This window comes from Cyprinodon tularosa, unplaced genomic scaffold (assembly GCF_016077235.1).
Source record: "Cyprinodon tularosa strain WSP-4 unplaced genomic scaffold, ASM1607723v1 ctg137, whole genome shotgun sequence".
Classification (NCBI taxonomy): domain Eukaryota; kingdom Metazoa; phylum Chordata; class Actinopteri; order Cyprinodontiformes; family Cyprinodontidae; genus Cyprinodon; species Cyprinodon tularosa.
Genome location: NW_024038189.1, coordinates 726,461 through 740,000, shown reverse-complemented (window position 1 = coordinate 740,000; position 13,540 = coordinate 726,461). Strand labels below are relative to the sequence as shown.

Here is a 13,540-nt window from a genome sequence, read left to right as displayed (position 1 = left end):
ATAAAATCAACATGTGTACATAAAATCAACATGTACATAAAATCAACATGTGTACATAAAATCAATACTCTACATGGTGTTAAAAGCCAAAGAAAAGAGGTGGGTTTTAAGAAGAGTTTTAAAATGAGACAGAGAGGTTGCCTGTCTAATGTGCAGCGGCAATCCATTCCAGAGTTTTGGAGCTGCAACAGCTCCAAAACTCTATTCATTAGCCCTCCAGCTTTAAAGGGGCATAGTCATGTTATATAGTACACAAAATAGAGCAAAAACCATTTGATCATAATAAAATATTGTCACTTACACCAAATACGAGAGTTTTCAGATAGTCCTCTTTGAGCCTAAATAGAAACCCAACACCTCACATGAACAGACATTAACAGACGTGGCACCATCTGCTGGCAGTAGCTCTGAACTATCAGGACACAACTACAACATAGAGCCCAATAGATTTGCAATAGCTGTGTTAAAGATCGGCTCTGTGTTTACACCTTGAAGTTTTATCTTTTCGGTTCTTTTTTCCTGAAAAGAGATCACTAGAAACAAACTCTTTAAATAACACTTCATTACTTATATATATTAAATAACCTGGAAACATGACAACAGATTTTGATATAAATTGTCATCTTACTCAGATCAGAGAAGTTGCTTAGAGTTTACAGAAGGCAGCTGCTCAACTCTCAAGAAGTGGCCCCGATTAACAGTTAAAAAGGCATTTTATACATCTCCAGTCTGCCACATCATTACATTTTACATCATACACGTTAGCAGATGGATCATTCCCAAATATTTGCCTTATACAGAATGAAGATTATGACTGTATATCAGGACTGATACATGTGTATGGTCTTATTTAACTGGCTGTGAAATTATCGTACTGTTTCCACGCTGTGAACGTAACGCCTCACACCGTTCATGTTGCCCTGTGTTTCTTATCTAAATATTAATTGCAGCAACATCTGAACGAGCTTTAGCTTTTAACACTGGATCTTGGACTTTTTTTATTCAACTCTGCTGGGAGGTGCTAACTAGCTAGAAAAAACACAAAAACAACTACTAATATGTTGGCAGGAGGAACTAAACTTTCAGAAAACATCTGTATGCTGTATGTATTTATCCTCACATTAATCTTCCTCACGGTTATACCTGCGCTTGTTACATTTCTTATTTAAATAATATGAGTGGTTTCCTTTATCAAAATGTGAAAGTGGTGATATTAACCACCTGACACCCATTGTTGCAAATATGCAACAAACCTTTTGTCAACAAGAGAGTTGAGGTTGCTTGAGAACCCAAAAGCAGAGATGAGTTCTTGTAGATTTAATGCAAACTGTAGCCTCGTGAGACCATCCTGATCTCTCAAGCTTTCAAGATTTCACTCGCTAATCAGTCTGGAGACTCTCCGTTATCGGAATTACACAGTATTTCTTCACTGAAAGAAGAGCAAAACACTGCTCTGGAGGCTTTTCTCAGACGAAAATATGTTTTTGCTCTTCTCCCGACTGGTTTTGGCAAGAGTTTGATCTATCAATTGGCTCCTCTTCGTCGTCGCTCTGTTAGTACGTCATATGCTTCGTTGATCTGATTGGTTTATTTGGCCCGTCTATCACCAACATAGGCCAATCAGCTAACCAGTATTTTCGCCCCTTCCCAAAATTACTTCAACAGAAGGTTTCCAGATGAATATGCGGAGCAAATCCATCTGGCGGAGTCAAGTTATGCAAACTGAGGCAAACATCCAAAATACAAAAATACTATGTACCAAAAAAATCAGCAAACATCAGGGAAAACTCACGTGGAGAGCCAGAGATGACGAAGCAACTGACAATCAACATCGAGGAACCAGCACTGAAGAACTGTACAGGGAGAGTATATATGGGAGACAGAACAAAGACTGGGGTAATCAGATGATATGAGGCAGGTGTGGATGGGAGTGACTAGAAGGGAGACAGGGGAAAGGATACAGGCACAAGGGGGCAACAGAGAGTAACTAAAGACAGGCTTAAATATATCAGGAAGTGGAAAATAAACCAAAGATCAACAAAATAGAATTACTTAGTAAGTGAAAACAGAAAACCAAAAACTCATGGCACCCTTTATATTATCAAGCTAGCTTCAGTGCCTGTTATTGCATTCAGTGAACAGGAACCTTTAACAAGCGGTAGTTTCTGTTACAATTAAGATTAACTAATTTTGGCCAAAAATGTTTTTAAAAGCAACTACTTAACTATGAAATTTACTTTTGTGACTAAACATTTATTAGCTAAAGAAACTAAAGTGATGGCTAAAACTGAACGGTTCCTTTAATCAAACAGTGGCTGCTTTCAGCAGAAAATGAAGTCAACAGTCTAGTTTTTATGAAAATCGTTTCACTTTTTTCAAGAAGGAGTAAGGATGTTTTTTAAATAAGTCACCTTTGCTGTCGTATCCTGACCCATCAAATTCACAGCTAATACCTTGAGGTATTGCTGTCCACGCTTTTATTTCTCAATTAAGATGAAAGCATGAAAACAACAATATAAAAGTCTTTCCCTGCTGAATTCCTCAGCTGTACTGCTGAGTGCCTGCTGAGCTGAAGCAGGGAAACCCAGAGCAATTCAACCCCATCTTTATGCTTCCTAACAATGCCAGCAGAGAAACTAATTAGGTACATTTCACTCATTTCCATGTTAATGTTTTGTTTGTTGCTATTATTGAAAGAGACAAAAGCCAGAGATGCTAATGAAGACCTTATAATAACACTGACCTAAAGGGAGTCCATTGACAGCTGCAGCTACCCCCTCCCTCCCTCACTTGGGAGCATTTTTCTGATAAATGTGAGAGTTTAAAAGAGCAGCAGGTCACACTGATAACAACAAAGAAATACACACATAGATTTATAAATTTACTTGCAATTCTGATAACACTTGTCCAAGGAACTCAATTGGATGCAATGTTGAGTTTAATTTGTAAAATCACCTTAATGCTGCATTCAACTGGAGCTTCTAAAGAGATAACTTTCATTGTAACTGATCTGAATTTGAAAAGTGATTCTGCACATATGACAGACAGAATGGAAAGCTTTGAAAATTGTTCATACAACCTAAATACATTAAGAAATGCAAGGTTAAAATCCCAATAAAACAAACTTTAAAATGAAAAAACCCTAAACAAGCTTTGTTTCTATGGGACCTTTAATTCTGTGACACAGTCTAAGAAAGGAGGGAACTTTATATATCGAGTAAAAACACATTTGTGACTCTTTAAGCCTCAGTCATGCAGAACTTAAAGGAATAGTACACCCACAACATGCTTAGCATTCATTTTCTACTCACCCCCATGCTGAACAACACTCTGGAGTACTTTTTTGATATCTCAAATGCATCTGGAGATCTGGGAGGCTTCTTGCTGTCTGCTGACATTCAAATAATGGAGGTCTATGGCGCCCGAGGCAGAAAGGTCCATAAAAGTCCACAAAAAACGTGTCAATGTTCCTCCATACTGCTCGTCCAATGTATTCCAAGTGTCCTGAGTGGGTAGCATCCAGAATTTACTCGAAACGAAGTCATTTAGAATGTTTTTAGAGCATAAACAGTAGTGTATAGGATTTCCTGAAAGTGCGCACCTGCGCGTTCACGACGCTACGGAAGCCGGCAGACCAAACCAGATGAAAGTACGCATTCAGCGTCTGCTCTGCCAATAATGCAAGCGTAGAAGAAGAAATGTGCTGTTTACCTGTGCAAAGAAAGAAACAACGAAAGAAAAATGTCTAAGGACTTCAGTGTTGAGGAAGAGCATGAGTTCTTTGCTGAGCTGAATGCACACTTTCATCTGGTTTGGTCTGCCGCGGTTTCCGTAGCGTCGTGAACGCGCTTTCAGGAAATCCTATACACTACTGTTTATGCTCTAAAAACATTCTAAATGACTTTGTTTCGAGTAAATTCTGGATGCTACCCACTCAGGACACTTGGAATACATTGGACGAGCAGTATGGAGGAATATTGAAACGTTTTTTGTGGACTTTTATGGACCTTTCTGCCTCGGGCACCATGGACCTCCATTATTTGAATGTCAGCAGACAGCAAGAAGCCTCCCAGATCTCCAGATGCATTTGAGATATCAAAAAAGTACTCCAGAGTGTTGTTCAGCATGGGGGTGAGTAGAAAATGAAGGCTAATCATGTTTTGGGTGTACTATTCCTTTAAGCCGAAATACACTGTGAGATTTTTTCAATCGTTGCATGCAGCTACAGCTCACGAAACCGCGGGGTTTTGTCGTACAATGTGAGTTCCGAGCTCACTATGCATGTTTAGCACGATGCTCTTATGTGATCTACCTGCTCACATTCTACGTCTAAAAACCACGTCAGACTCAGCTCCGCAGTGAGATGGCGCTACTCGGACTCGTCTATCCAGAAGCCAAACGAGTAAAGGAGGAATATGAAGCTCACTAGAGTGAAACGCGCTGCCTTGGCAATTTGTGCAATTTTGTGCTGAAAGCCCTAAAAAGAAAAGGTGACGACGTATTTGGTCAAAGACATGGCTGAGCAAACATGGCTACTACAGTCTGTCAGTTTTACGGAAAGAACTCGATTTCACTCGCACCCGCGCCATGCTGGTGTGTTTTCATCTGAGAGGAAGAAGAAAAAGAATCCTTGTTTGCGCATTGAGCGGTTTGCCCACGTAGCCTCTTGAGACCATCCTGATCTCGCGAGCTTTCAAGGTTTCACTCGCAGATCAGTCTGGAGACTCTCCGTTGAAGAAAATTTGGAGCCGTTCACCAAACTAACGTCCAATCAGCGTTGGCTTTGAGGCGGGTTGAGGTGTGACGCAACGAGAAGCGCGAAAGTTCAGTCTAAAGAACATGGCAGCTTCAGCCAATGAAACTAGCGTTAGCGTGGCTATCGAGCAAGTTTTATCGGAATTACAGAATATTTCTTCACTGAAAGAAGAGCAAAACACTGCTCTGGAGGCTTTTCTCAGAGGAAAAGATGCTTTTGCTCTTCTACCGACTGGTTTCAGCAAGAGTAGCCTGGCTTGTGGTTGTGTTTTCGTCGCCGCTCTGTTAGTACGTCATATGCTTCGTTGATCTGATTGGTTTATTTGGCCCGTCTATCACCATCATAGGCCAATCAGCTAACCAGTATTTTCGCCCCTTCCCAAAATTCAAACTTTAATGGAAGGTTTCCAGATGGATATGCAGGCAAATCCATCTGGCGGAGTCAGGTTATTGCCCACGATGGTCGACTGAAAATCAAACATGTTTGATTTTCTCCTGAACTCATGATTCCTGAGGTGGTCGTGAGAGGCTGATCGCCCCTCGTTACCCGCTGTACTCTACATGAAGCACCATGCAAGCACCACAATTCGGGCCAATCAGAAAAGTCTCGCATGACTGGAAAGTCGGCCCGAATAGGGTAAAAAATCGCACAGTTCAAGGCCCGGCTTTAGAGGATCTCTGTGATCAACCTGACAGATGACACTAGTAAAACTGGACTGCTGCCATTAAAACCTTTGATTATAGATGATGGTGTTGGGCCTATTTTTCGGTGCCGTGTCCTGTTTCTCTCCTAGACATAGTTGTAAACTGTTTTCACTGTGACTAACTGTATCTGATCTCTTTCATCCCTTTTGACACAAAGACTGGATGAGAGACAGAACCAGCTGTGGAGCTATTTTAAAGTTACATTTTTCAAACAACCTGGGAGCTGACACTGCTGATAGAAGTGGCATTAAAAAAGGAGAATATTTAGAAACGATTCATCAACATCTCACAAAACCCTGGAACTTCATCAGGGGATCTGTGGACATTTTCATTTACTGCATTTCTAAAGAAAATTATCGACTGTGTTTTAACCATAAGTCCTATGCTAATGGTAAATGAGTCCACTTTCTTCATGTCCAGCTATTCCTATAGAAGTTTGCTTTAGTAGGTTTTTCTTGTGGAATATTTGTTCTTTTTACGGTTCTGTGGCTGTGAGGCGTCAGCTTTGTTAGCAAAGGCGAAGAATGACAGGCAAAGAAGGTGCTAATCCATAGATGGTGCGCCCTGGCACAGAGCCCTTTCGCCACACAGAGGCTTGCACAAAAAAAGACTGAGCAACATTGAGAGCATGCACACACACACACACACACACACACGGCTTATCGCTCTGCTCCAGACAGCCGCCACAGATCAGTCAACGAGCTGCACGATCAATGCATCTGATAAGGAATTAAGACGGAATATAAACTGTTACATGGGGAAAGCTGTACATGGTCTAATTATGATGCCGTGTGTGTGTGGGAGGATGATACGATAGGAGCTGAATGTTGAAAGGTTGCAGGGGGGCCAAAGGTTGGGGTTGTGGGGCTTGCTAAAAAATTTAGTTTGTACTGGTCTAAATCTCAGTAAGTTAAGTAAAAAAAATAAATGAACAAATCAAAGGCTCAAATTAAAACACAGCTACCCATAGAACACAAACCTACAATAAGCTGTAATCTTCAGTCATTGCACTTCAGCAAACTTAATGAGTGACAGTACTAAGAAAAACACATGAATGAAAAATATTCAATGATGTGCCATTAATCTTTCCAATGCAAACTTCTAATGATGATATTTTTTTAACCTTCACTTTGACTGATCAAATTTCATCATGTTTGAACATTGCAGCTTCAGGACCTAATTTAGCTCTCTAATGAACTGGTTAGAGATATTTCATAGCAGTCTAGGAAAACAACGCTGGAGTTGCTCACTCAGAGTTTGTGGTTATTGATTTATCGGAGATAATTCTGCACTTTCCAGGGAATATACTGACAGGAGAGTCAGGACAAACTTTGAAAAGATAGGGTTCATCCAAATAGTGCAAATAGGTATAGACATTTTGGACAATATGGAAGTGCGTCAGTGGTTCTCATGATAAGTGCTGGCCTTTAAAAATACATGCAGATGTAATTCTTCAGAAAATATTTGTGTGAAAAACATTTAATTAGAGTAACTAAATGTAAACGTATGTAATATTTTTTCTTTAAATAAGGGGCCATTAGAACTCCCCCCACCCATCATAAAGTGGTTAGACCAGGACAATGGCGGGCTGCGACTTTTATAAATCATTTCGCTGCAAACTAAGAATGTCAGCTTTTCAGAAATCCGGTGCACAGATAAGAAAAGAGAAAAAGGGAAGATGACGCCAAAGGCTTGAGGGATTTTAGGAGTAAGTATTAAAAATAGACTGAGATTTTTTCCCCCCTGTTATTTCATTATGTAATTCTTATAAAGCACTTTGAATTGGTCATGCTGAATTGTGCTACACAAATGAAATTGCCTTGCCTTGTCCTGCCATGTCTGCTTCTATCTCCTTGAACCCTTTAACCCCAGTCGGCCTTGGCAGATGGCCGCTCACACTGAGCCTGCTTCTGCTGGAGGTTTCTAACTGTTTAAATTGAGTTTTCCTCTCCACAGTAGCGACAAGCATGCTTGGCGTGAGGGATTGCCTTCGAGTCAATGAGTCGATGCATACTTGGAACTTTGTGTCATGATTTTATCCAAAGATCTGACCCACATGCAGAAAACCAAACAGAGAGACCAGGGGAAGGTTTAACAGGTTTATTATGAACTGGTAGAGGAGAGTCCAGTGCTGCTCTGAACACTGGCGAACCGGGACTGAAAAGTGAAGGGGAAGATCCTGTGGTTAGTTCAGGTTCAGAGGGAAATTTGTGTTTCGACTTGTAAAAGGGAATAAAGGCAACAGGACTCACGTTTAAAGAAAAGGTGTCTTTCTTGAATCCAGTCGGTGTGGGTTGTTCCAGTAATAGACTTGCTCGTTGGAGGACGGACAGGGTTTACCCAGGTTGAGGTGTTTCCTTGAGGAATGGAGGAGCTGACTGCCACTTAGATTTCCTTCGGTACATGAACGGTTTCTTATGGAGATGAATCCCCTGCTCAGTGTAAAGCTCAAACAATCCTTGGGGAAAAGTTGATCCAAACCACCTGTTTGAATCCTCAGCTCAGTTTGATGCTCAGACAATCCTTCCAGGGGGAGAAGGTCCAAAAAAATGCAGTTTGCAGGATGACTTTCTGTGGAGAGGCAAAGACAAAAAGCAACAAGGTTAGGACTCAGGTGACAAAAAACTCAGTTTGACACAGCAAAACTCAGCTTGGCTAGAGTACCCAACACTGGCAAACACTCTGGCCTCGAGGTAGTGGCAGTAAGCAGCTTAAGAGTCCTCTGGTAATGAGGAAACCATCCGCAGGTGTGTGAGAAGGCCAACAAGAACCAGGGGCCACCTGGTGGTGGAGGGAAAACAAACAAAAACACAACCCACACAAACTGGATTCCTAACACTTTGAACCAGTTTGACTGTACAATCTGGTTGAATTGCCTCTGTAAAGTGGCTTGTGATGTGTTGTGAATTTGCACGATAGAAATAAACTGAATTGTATTGAATTGGGGACTTTTAGGACGGCTTCCAAAAAAACACAAAAAACGAGCAGGAGCTCTTTGGAGAACATGCTCAGCAAGGGCCAGTGGATTTAAATGGCTTGCAAGAGAAAACTTGCATTTTTTCCATTCCTTGATATATCATTTATTACAAAAGTTCTTCCTTTAAAATGTATTAACTTATTTAATGTATGATTCCAAGTCATCGATCGGCTTTGAATCTCCATAGTGGTTCACGTCTGCCCCTATTACATTCAGCTGATACAGTATAACATGGTGAATCCTGATTTTTTTTTTTTTAGCCTACTGTACTTAGTTTAGCATCTGCTGATGATTTTATTTGTTTTAATTAATTTGTATTGTTCCTAAATTTCACTTGTTACATATTGATCAATTGATGAAAATGCCTAAATCACAATAAATCATAATTGGATACTGATCATCAAGTTTTTTTCTTGTGGTGTATATTTGTGTGTGTGTGTACAGTAATGTTAGAATTACTAAAATAAAACATAATTTTACCAAGAATAGCACCCTAACCCCTGTGTTAAAATGTTCAGTCTGAGGCTGTAGTTAAGATCATCACATCATGTCAGATCTTGATAACTCAAACAAAGCTTCCTTCTCACTAAAATTCCTTCTTTATATAATATTATGACTTTACCTTAATGTTTTTATCATAATATTAGGACTTTATTTTTGTAATATTATGACCAGTTTATAATTAAAATGTAAAACACTAAAGGACAGGGACGTTTTGTCATGATGGGTTCTGGGAGTAAAGCCCAAAATGCAGAACACACACGGGGAAACTGGGTAAAAGTCCAAAAGAGTTTATTAAAGTACAGACAAGGATATGACACGGGAATTGGTTCAGGCTGGGGAGCGGGTTCACAGGAGATAGTACAGAACCTGGAGACTGTTGGTAGGTAGAGTACATGAGAGGCTAAGCTCCTAGCTTCAGGCTAGCGTGGCAGTCCTTGATTTGAGCCTCCAGCTCACAGCAGAGAACAAGGGAATACACGAGGGACTCTAGGAAACAGATTCTACGTAGGAACCTCCAGGGAAACTCTACATAGTAGTCTTCGGGTTTCAACCACGTAGGAATCTTGGGTTGGGCTCACCAGGGCAGATTAGCTGGTTAGTTCTCCTTTGAGCTTCAGGCTTGAAACTGGTTTCCTGTGATGCAACTCTCCCAGAGTTGCAGGCCAGAGACAGGTTGCCCGAGAGACAGCTCTTCCAGAGCTTCACGTAGAGACAGGTGGTGGAGCTCATCCAGAGCTTCAGGAGGAGACAGGAGGTTAAGCTCATCCAGAGCTTTCACGAAGAGACAGGAGATTAGCTCATCCAGAGCTTTCACGAAGAGACAGGAGGTTAAGCTCATCCAGAGCTTTCACGAAGAGACAGGATTCCTGTGAGACAGAGACAAGGAAGAATTAGAATCTGATCTCACACTAGAGATAACAAAGATTCTTCAGTAGCTGAGGCTCAGGAAGCTAACCAACTAAGATCAACACTGCGGCGTGGAATCAAGGTCTGAAGTCAGCTTATATACTGTGGTCCTTCTGATTAGTAGATCAGCCACAGGTGTGTGGGAGACTCAGCTCAGGAGGACCCACGGCGCACTCTGTTGGAGGCAGAGGGTAATCTCCAGAACCTTGACAGTGACTCCAGCCCTAAACAAAAGACAAAGAGAGCAGAAGAGGATCCTCGGCGCCCTCTGGTGGGCAAGCCTGAGGATCCTAACAGAGCCCCCCCCTCAAGGGCGGATTCCAGACACCCCCTGAAAAAAAAAGTCCAAAAAACAAACAAAAAACAACCCACCCAGGGCGGGCGGAGGGGGCACTAGGGCGAGGAGGGCCAGAACCAACAGAAAAAAAGGTCCAACAAACAAAAAACAACCCACCCAGGGTGGGCGAAGGGGGAAACAGGCCAGGAGGGCAGAAAACAAAAACAGAGTCCAGAACAAAAAACGATCCACTTATGGTGGACGAAAACAAAAGAAAATCCAACAGCTTTCTTGGGCAAAGTCTCTGGTGGCCGGCCGAGGGACCGGCAGCGGGACAGATTCTCAGGTGGCCGGCCGAGGGGCCGGCTGCAGGACACAGTCTCAGGTGGCCTGCCGTAGGGCCGGCTGCAGGACACAGTCTCAGGTGGCCTGCCGTGGGACCGGCTGCAGGACACAGTCTCAGGTGGCCTGCCGTGGGGCCGGCTGCAGGACACAGTCTCAGGTGGCCTGCCGTAGGGCCGGCTGCAGGACACAGTCTCAGGTGGCCTGCCGTGGGACCGGCTGCAGGACACAGTCTCAGGTGGCCTGCCGTGGGGCCGGCAGCGGAGGCGTAGAAGCTGCTCAGGAGGCCGACCACGGGGCTGGGAACGAAGCAGCGTCTTATAAGGACCACTGCTGGGCCGGAGGCATGGCAGAGGTTCAGGGGGCCGGCCGAGGATCCGGTAATGGAGCAAAGTCTTTGGTGGCCGGTAGCAGGGTCGGAGGCGAGACAGATGTTCAGGAGGTCGACCATGGGGCTGGAGACGAAGCAGCGTCTTGGGAGGACCACTGCTGGGCCGGAGGCACGGTTGAGGTTCAGGAGACCGGCCTGGGATCCGGCTACGGAGCAGAGTCTTAGGTGGCCGGCTGCGGGGTCGAAGGCGACGCTGACACTCTGGGGGTCTGCCACGGGGTCGGCGATGAAGATGACGTTTCGGGGGTCTGCCGCGGGGCCGGAGGAGAAGATGACGCTCCGGGGTTCTGCCGCGGGGCCGGAGGTGAAGATGATGCTCTGAAGGTCTGCAGCAGGGCCGTAGGCGAAGCAGCTTATCAGGAGGATGACGCCCAAGCTTCAGCAGGTACCCCCACGGGGTACCCCGTCCCCTCCTCGGCAGCTCAGGAACAGTCTCAGAAGCGGCCGCCAACTGCGGCTCAGGAGGAGGCTCAGAGGAGACCGCCCACTGTGGCTCTGGAGGAGGCTCAGAGGTGACCGCCGACTGCGGCTCAGGAGGTGGCTCAGAGGAGACCGCCGACTGCGGCTCCGGGTCTGGAACTGGGGAGCCCGCCGACTGCGGCTCGGGGTCTGGAGCTGGGGAGCCCGCCGATTGCGGCTCCGGGTCTGGAGCTGGGGAGCCCGCCGATTGCGGCTCAGGAGCAGGGGAGCCCGCCGATTGCGGCTCAGGAGCAGGGGAGCCCGCCGATTGCGGCTCAGGAGCAGGGGAGCCCGCCGATTGCGGCTCCCGATCAGGAACTGGGGAGACCATCGACAGTGGCTCCAACACTGGAACATGCGGGACCACCGACTGTGGTTCCGTCTCAGGAGCAGACGACACCACCGACTGTGGTTCAGCCTCAGGAAACGAAGGGACCACCCATGGAGGCTCAAGTTCAGTCTCTAAGGTGGCTTGGGGCGTCGATGGAAGGTTCTTGGCGATTAGTGGCCATCGCTGAGGGACTCTTGGAGGCACATTTTCACCAACACTAAATTCTGAAGCCCTCTTAAATGTATGCTCAGGGGTCTCTGGACGGCACAGAGTCGGCTCAGGGGTCTCTGGACGGCACAGGGCTAACTCAGGGGTTTCTGGACGGAACAGGGCTAACTCAGGGGTCTCTAGACGGCTCAGAGCGTGCTTACGGCGACGCCGTCTCTTACATCGGGGGGTCTTAGAAGCTAAACTGACGGGTTCACTGATTGGATCTGGCGACAAATAAACCGGTTGAAACGTAAGGGTACCAGAATGACTAGCATGATCTGAGACTAAGGGATCAGGCACGGGGTCAGGTTTAAAACTATCCGGGTTAATTACTAGGTCAGGATCAGAATCTGGCTGGCGTGGAACTCTAACTGATGGACGTGAAACTGGTGGACTAATTTTGAGGCTTTTAACGGATGGACTTAAATGGTGGTCATGAACATGGGAACTAAGGCTAACCCGGCGCGGAGAGGAGCTGAAACTGGTTTGAGATGCTAGATCTAATCCTATGGCTAGTTCAATGAGGTCATCGAGGCTAGGTGGCTCGACGTAAAACGAAAGCTCAGTCCTGACAGATTCATTAAGACCTAAGAGGAAGGCGGACTTGAGTGCAGACTCGTTCCAACCAGAAACGGCTGCTCTACCCAGGAACTCGGAAGAGAATTCAGCTACGGACCTAATACCCTGTTTTGAATTCAGAAGGTTACTGGAAACGGTGAAACTAGAGGACTGGCTAAAGGTTCTTTCTAACTCTCGGATGAATTTTTCATATGTGCAGTTCTTTCTGGTTTTAAGTGGAAATTTTGTCTCTGCCCATTCTAGGGCCTCATCAGACAGAAAAGAAACTACAAAAGCAATCTTATCCTTATCATTAAGAAAGCTAGTGGTATGAAAACTGAAAAATAGCCGACACTGAAATAGAAATCCCCTTAGCTTACGTGGGTTGCCAGAAAATCTCTCAGGCAGTGATGGACCAGGTGACGAAAACGACGGACTGAACTCAGAACAGAAAGGAGGGTTATCATCTTGACTCGGAGGTGACGTCACTGCCGGTGAACCAGGAAGCGGAAGTGAATTCGGGACAGGACGAGCCGCTGACGTGGCGTTAGCATTGTAGAAATGATTAGAGAAAGTTTGATTAAGCAGTAACTCACGGAGGATTTGTGTGTGTTCATGTATCTGAGCGTCCCGCTTCTCAGTCCAACGGCGGAGGTGTTCTGCTGGGCTTTGTGTTTGGCCGCAGTGTTCTGTCATGATGGGTTCTGGGAGTAAAGCCCAAAATGCAGAACACACACGGGGAAACTGGGTAAAAGTCCAAAAGAGTTTATTAAAGTACAGACAAGGATATGACACGGGAATTGGTTCAGGCTGGGGAGCGGGTTCACAGGAGATAGTACAGAACCTGGAGACTGTTGGTAGGTAGAGTACATGAGAGGCTAAGCTCCTAGCTTCAGGCTAGCGTGGCAGTCCTTGATTTGAGCCTCCAGCTCACAGCAGAGAACAAGGGAATACACGAGGGACTCTAGGAAACAGATTCTACGTAGGAACCTCCAGGGAAACTCTACATAGTAGTCTTCGGGTTTCAACCACGTAGGAATCTTGGGTTGGGCTCACCAGGGCAGATTAGCTGGTTAGTTCTCCTTTGAGCTTCAGGCTTGAAACTGGTTTCCTGTGATGCAACTC

General features: G+C 44.9%; 1 long non-coding RNA gene across 3 annotated transcripts in view; it reads right to left on the bottom strand.

The window, feature by feature from the left end:
• LOC119778691 overlaps nucleotides 1–12,520 on the bottom strand; it is a 13,137-nt gene extending 617 nt beyond the window's left edge. For 2 of the 3 annotated variants that reach the window (XR_005280107.1, XR_005280106.1), the window contains exon 1: nucleotides 12,510–12,520. This is a non-coding gene — a long non-coding RNA (uncharacterized LOC119778691). Of the gene's footprint in view, nucleotides 1–4,340; nucleotides 4,347–12,509 lie in introns of all 3 variants that reach the window. The other variant, XR_005280105.1, reaches the window with a different exon arrangement.
• Between the last annotated feature and the right edge of the window lie 1,020 nt (nucleotides 12,521–13,540).